At 41.0% G+C, this 7,082-nt stretch overlaps 1 non-coding gene across 1 annotated transcript; it reads right to left on the minus strand.

Annotated features, from left to right (window-relative positions):
• Positions 1-4,547: 4,547 nt before the first annotated feature.
• TRNAA-AGC lies at positions 4,548-4,619 on the minus strand. Its single transcript has one exon. It is a non-coding gene; the product is annotated as a tRNA-Ala (tRNA).
• Positions 4,620-7,082: the final 2,463 nt, after the last annotated feature.

Raw genomic sequence — 7,082 nt, forward strand, 5'->3', positions numbered from 1 at the left:
ATTTACTACTCACTCCTACCCAATTCTTAAGTAGCTATGCCGTTTGAATGAAAACCCCTCTTCAGTAAGCAATCACCATATGAGATCTCTCCAGTATCTGCCCTTGGAATCCTTACTTTATCTTGCTTAAGTGTTGAGCCTTCCTGTTGGAGTTTGATGTTGTACTTGATGTTTCAGACTATTCCTCGTTTTCTAGCAGCCTCACTTATTTTTTTAAATTTTTTTTTTTTCAAAGTTTATTTATTTTTGGGACAGAGAGAGACAGAGCATGAACGGGGGAGGGGCAGAGAGAGAGGGAGACACAGAATCAGAAACAGGCTCCAGGCTCTGAGCCATCAGCCCAGAGCCCGACGCGGGGCTCGAACTCACGGACCGCGAGATCGTGACCTGGCTGAAGTCGGACGCTTAACCGACTGCGCCACCCAGGCGCCCCAAGCAGCCTCACTTATTAAGACTGGCTTCAGCTTATATTCTGCTAGGTCTGCAGCAAACAGCCCATTTCATGTACCCCTATTTCTTTTTTTTTTAATATGAAATTTATTGTCAAATTAGTTTCCATACAACACCCAATGCTCATCCCAACAGGTGCCCTCCTCAATACCCACCCCCCAGCCCCCATCAACCCTCAGTTTGTTCTCAGTTTTTAAGAGTCTCTTATGGTTTGGCTCCCTCCCTCTCTAACTCTTTTTTTTCTCCTTCCCCTCCCCCATGGTCTTCTGTTAAGTTTCTCAGGATCCACATAAGAGTGAAAACATATGGTATCTGTCTTTCTCTGTATGACTTGTTTCACTTAGCATAACACTCTCCAGTTCCATCCACGTTGCTACAAAAGTTGGCTGCTTATTTTAAAATAAAATGATGGCAGGGGCGTCTGGGTGGCTCAGTCGGTTGAGCGTCTGACTCCAGCTCAGGTCATGATCTCGCACTCTGTGAGTTCTAGCCCCATACTGGGCTCTGTGCTGACAGCTCAGAGCCTGGAACCTGCTTCGGATTCTGTGTCTCCCTCTCTCTCTGCCCCTCCCCGGCTCATGCTCTGTCTCTCTCTCTCTGTCAAAAATAAATAAACATTAAAAATTTTTTTTCTAAGTAAAATAAAATGATGGAAGGGTGCCTGGGTGACTCAGTTAAGTGGCAACTCTTGATTTCAGCTCCGGTCATGACCTCATGGCTCTTGGGATCAAGCCCCATAGTGGACTGTGTGCTGTCAGCATGGATCCTACTGGAGATTCTCTCTCCCCCCCCCTCTCTCTCTGCCCCTCCCCTGCTCACATACTCACTCTCTCTCTCTCAAAATAAATGGATAAACTTTTTTTAAAAAGGCAGATTATCCTTAAAAAATAATAAATAGTAAAAAAATAAAATAAATGGAAGCACTGAATTCCTCCAAAGAGAAAGAGAGGAGGAAAGTAGGCACCTTTTTTTTTTAAAGTAATCTCTACACCCAAGGTGGGGATCAAACTTACAACCCCGAGATCAAGAGTTGCATGCTCTACCAACTGAGCCATCCAGGTGGCTTTATACAGTTTCTGGCCTTTATACAGTTTGCCTTTATACAGTTTCTGGCCATGGTCCCTTTGAGCCAGGGGCTTGATCCTCCCAGATCTGTCCTCCAGGAACTCTTTTGGTCTCTGAAGACCCAGCTGTCTGTCAACCTCATGTCCTATCAGGCCATGAAGCCCAGAGCAAGCACACAGAGGCACCAATTCCCAAACCAAGTGCCCACATATTGACTGGCTACCATAGCAACGAGAGCTGAGCCACATTAGCCCCTGAGCCACCTTGTGTGCAAGTCCCATTGAACCCCACAGCAAGGAGGGTTATCGATTCTCTCCCTGCATAACTCTCTCCTTCCTGCCACTGCTGAATACTTACTCACAGCAATATTGAGCAGAAAAAGGCCCCCAGATCACCCATGCCCCACATTCATAACTAAGGGAACACATCGGAATCAGCCTGGAGGCTCTTTAGAAGTGCCTGACACACTGCACCAGAATCCCCAGGGCTGAGGGCTGCATTCATGTATCTCAAAGATGGTGATCCTCATGCACAACCTCAGTTAAGAACCACTGCTGTACAGAGCATGCACAGAGTTTACAGAAGGAAATACCAATGGATTTCAGACACAAGATGTTAACCTCACCCAGAGACAAAGACCTCACAAAGTGAACCTATATTTTTTACCCATCAGATTAAGATCTATCCAAATATCAAAAGTTTGATCATCTTAAGACAAAGCTAATCCCTCTAGTTTATAAAGTGTTTCTACAAATGAATAATGAAAAGACCAATAACCTAATCTAGTAATAAAAAGACAGAGAAGATGAACAGATAATTGACAGAAAGGAAAATATTTCATTCATAATAAGAAAATCTAATGAAATAACCCATCCAAAGGTACCAAAAGTGTGGTAATACACTGATAAAGTCATAGATGAATAGGTGGTAAGAAGGCAAATTGGTACACCCCATGTAGGCAGTACCTATGAAAATTACAAGCACTTTTCATCTTTGAGTCATTAATTCTACTCCTATGAATTTAACCAACTGATATAATTGCATACGTGTGAAAAGATTTAAGTACAGGGTTATTCATATGCAGCATTGTCTGTAGCAGCAAAAGATCAGGAGACCAGTTAAATCAATTATAGTACAGCCATACAGTGAAATACTCTGCTAGACAACCATTTAAATAAAAGAAGTGAGATCAATGAAACAATCCCAAGACACCTTATTAAATGAAAACAAATTGGGGCACCTGGGTGGCTCAGTCAGTTAAGCGTCCGACTTTAGCTCAGGTCATGATCTCATGGTCCATGAGTTCGAGCCCCACGTTGGGCTCTGTGCTGACAGCTCAGAGCCTGGAGCCTGTTTCAGATTCTGTGTCTCCCTCTCTCTCTGCCCCTCCCCTGTTCATGCTCTGTCTCTCTCTGTCTCAAAAATAAATAAACGTTAAAAAATAAATAAATGAAAACAAATTATAAGGTTAAAACAGTATGTGATTAATAATAAAATTATTTTCATCAATGGTCACTTAATAATCACTAATAATCATTATTTCCTTATAGTTTAGATTTAAAACAATTAACTATTTTTAAAGAATAAATTTCTATTTTAAAAATATTCAAATTCCATACATACACATATAAGCATATGTATACTTGTATTATACAGATAACCCTGAAAGATAACTTGTATTATACAGACAACACACACACATACACAAACTGATTCCAGGGCAGAGGATCTGAATAGACATTTTCCTAAAGATATACAGATGGCCAACAGGTACATGAAAAGGTATTCAGCATCATTTATCATCAGGGAGTGCAGACAAAACCACAGTGACTTATCACCCCACACCTGTTAGATCGCTATCACCAAAAAAAAGTAAAATAAAATAACAAGTGTTGGCAAGAATGTGGAGGAAAGGGAACCCTGGTGCACTATTGGTGGGAATGTAAATTGGTGCAGCCACTATGGAAACAGTATAGAATTTCCTCAAAAAATTAAAAATAGAACAACCATATGATGCAGCAATTCCATTTCTGGGCATTTATTCAACAGAAACAAAAAAAATAATTTGAAGATATCTGCACCCTATGTTCATTGCACCATTATTTACAATAGCCAGGATATGGAAACCACCTAAGTGTTCATCAACAGATGAATGAAAAAAGAAAATGGGGTGTGTGTATATACAATAGAATGTTATTTGCCCATAAAAAAAGGAGGAAGTCTTGCCATTTGTAATGACCTGAATGGAACTTGAAGGCATTGTGCTAAAGAAATAAATCAGAGAAAGACAAATATCCTATGATCTCACTTATATGTGGAATCTACAAATCCAAGATCATAGATACAGAGAACAGATTGGTGGTTGCTGGTGGGGGCAAAATGGGCAAAGGGAGTTAAAAGGTACAAACTTACAGTTACAAAATAAGTAAGTCATGGGGATGTCATGTACAACATGGTGACTATAGTTAATAACACTGTATTGCATATTTAAACTTTTTTTTTAACATTTATTTATTTTTGAGACAGAGAGACAGAGCATGAACGGGGGAGGGTCAGAGAGAGGGAGACACAGAATCTGAAACAGGCTCAGAGCCCAATGCAGGGCTTGAACTCACGGGCCGCGAGATCATGACCTGAGATGAAGTTGGCCACTTAACCGACTGAGCCACCCAGGCACCCCTGTATTGCATATTTAAAAGTTGCTAAGAGAATAGATCTTAAAAGTTCTCATCACAAGAACAATGATTTTTTTTTTTACTATGTATGGTGACAGATGTTAACTATACTTATGGTAGTGATAATCTCACAATATATACAAATATGTAATTATTATATTTGTACACCTGAAACTGATACAATGCTATATGTCAATTATAAGTAAATTTAAAAAAGAAAACAGAAGAATTACAAGCAAACCAGGAAAAAAACGTAAGTGCTTACCTCCAAGCAAGATGATTAGTTTGCAGATTGTAAAGTAAGTGGTGTGGCTGTAACAAAGAAATCTATTTCCCCAAGCAAGGATACAAACAGGATGGAGATGCTGGGGATCGAACCCAGGACCTCATGCATGCTAAGCATGCGCTCTACCACTGAGCTACATCCCCACCTGCTGTTAGCACTGCTTTGCTACACTGCTTTCATGAAAGAAAACAGAAATTTGCTCCCTTAAAAGAAAATTACTGGTTACAGTGACAGCCAGGAGAGTTTCTTTTTTTTGGGGGGGGGGGGGGGGGTGGAGGGGGGAGTGGGGAGTGGGTAATGCAGAGAGTGTATTTGGGGAGGTAGGAGTTAGAAATGAAAGTAATTTACTTTTCTTTCTATGCTTTTTGTATACTTGAGTATTTTATCATGCAGGCATTACCTACTTAAAGCAAAAAAAGATGTAAAATAAAATAAAAAAGAAAATAAAGGTTACACAAAACCACTTTTCTGCAAAAATGCCCTCACTTTATAGATGGAAAACTGAGGCCAAATAAGAGAAGGGTCTCTCCTATCCACAAATCCTCCAGCTCCCCCAAAAGTGGGACCACCTCCCTCTGAGCCCCAGAATCCTTTGTTCTTTTCAGGGTTAGAGACTCCATGCCTTGTTGCCATCATTTCCAAGCTTCATCCAACCCTCTACCCTCAGTACCCACCTCAGGGCATCCGTAATTTTTGTTAATCCTTTCATCCTGCAAACAAAGTTTGTTGAGGATTGACCATGGCCCAGACATTATGGCTACACACCAGGAGTACACTGATAAGCTTCAAGGTCAAGGTCCCTCCTGACCTTGTAGATAGGACTGTGCTGTACAGGCTATGCATTAACACAATTTCAGGAAATGCCATCCACATAAACTATTATTTAACTGGTACCCCTTAGATTTGTGTCATGCAAATCTAACTATACCCAGTGGCCTTGCCCATATGTCCAATAGTCCAGTGGAGAAAATAAATTAATAAAAATAATATGTATATATATTTCTTTTCATTGGAATCAGGGCAATGAAAGAAAAGAACCAGGAGTTACAAGAAAGAACAAAAGGAAGGATCTATTTTGAGTTTCACATAAGCCATTATGAGAAAGTGATATTTAAGCCAAGAAATTGTATTAGTTAGGAATTTTTTTAGTTGCTAGTAATAGAGACACAACTTAGTAGCTTTAACAAAAGTTTCCAATTTGTCTTATTCCATGAGAAGCCAGAAGGCTAACAGCCTAAAACTAATTTGGCAGCTCCATCAGTTCAGGGGCCCAGCCTCCTTCTGTGTTTCTGCTTTACATTCCTTAATATGCGGCTTCCATTCTCCTCAGGGTCCAAATGGTTGCCAGACGTCCAGCCACCACATTGGCATCATAAACAACAGGACAGGGCAAGGACATTAGACAAATAAGGGAACACACCCCCAACCATTTAAGGAGATGAATCTTCTACTTCCATCTCATTGGCCAGAAGCTGGTCCCATGAACACACCATGCTGCAAGAAAGGCTGGAAACTGGAGTCTCTAAAGCATCACCCAGAGTTGTTATTAAAAAGAGCGAATTGTTTTGGGGAGGCAATAAGCAGTTTCTCCCATGGACTGGGAGAATAACAGGAGTTAACTATGTGAAAGAATTGGTGAGGGGGTGCCTGGGTAGCTCAGTCGGCTAAGTGACTGACTTTGGCTCAGGTCATGACCTTGCAGTTTGTGAGTTCAAGCCCCGCGTCAGGCTCTGTGCTGACAACTCAGAGCCTGGAGCCTGCTTCTGATTCTGTGTCTCCCTCTCTCTCTGCCCCTACCCCCCACATGTGTGGGTGTGTTCTCTCTGTCTCAGAAATAAATAAACATTAGAAAAAAATTTTTTTAATAAAAAAGAGTTGGTGAGGGCAACTTACAGGCATAGGAAACACAAGTACAAAGTCTCCAAAAAGAAAAGGAAGTTGGTGTTCTCAGAACTGAAAGGAGGCCAGGATAGCCAGAGCACACTGAGTAGGAGGAGGAGATGAGGAATCAAAAAAAGGCATAGGAAAAGGACTCAGCCCCTTATGCACAGCAACAAACCCGGGGGTCTACCACCAACAGTGGGCAAAGCCTTGGAATCACACACCCACATTCATATTCTAACTTCACTTCTTCCTCACTGAGAGCCCTCGGGTAAGTCCTTTAACTTGTCTGGGCCTGTTTCCTTACTTGTAAAACAAGAATTATATGAAAACAATCTATAGATGTAGTGTGTGGATTAAATGAGATAATGTATGTAAGGAAGCTAGCACAGCACCTAACACATATTTAGCACACATTATTATTTATTAATTATGTCTTTGACCAAAAAGACTCACATAATTGTGACATAGTTAATAGTCAGGGTTGTATCCCCAGCTTTGAACAAATCACCTGGCATATAGTTACTGCTCAAAAAATGGTAGCTTTTCCTATTGTGACCAGTGCCAAGAACGGTCACAAGGATAGCTCGTCAGAATTTCTTCCAGGCTCTTTCTTGACTCCTCATCCCATGCCAGCCAACTACAGACCTATCCAATCTTCAGATTACCTACCTTAATGACAAACTAGAAATAAGGGTATGGGGATGGGGGAATGCCATCCCAGG

The sequence above is a fragment of the Leopardus geoffroyi genome, chromosome E3, assembly GCF_018350155.1.
Source record: "Leopardus geoffroyi isolate Oge1 chromosome E3, O.geoffroyi_Oge1_pat1.0, whole genome shotgun sequence".
In the NCBI taxonomy this organism is placed as follows: domain Eukaryota; kingdom Metazoa; phylum Chordata; class Mammalia; order Carnivora; family Felidae; genus Leopardus; species Leopardus geoffroyi.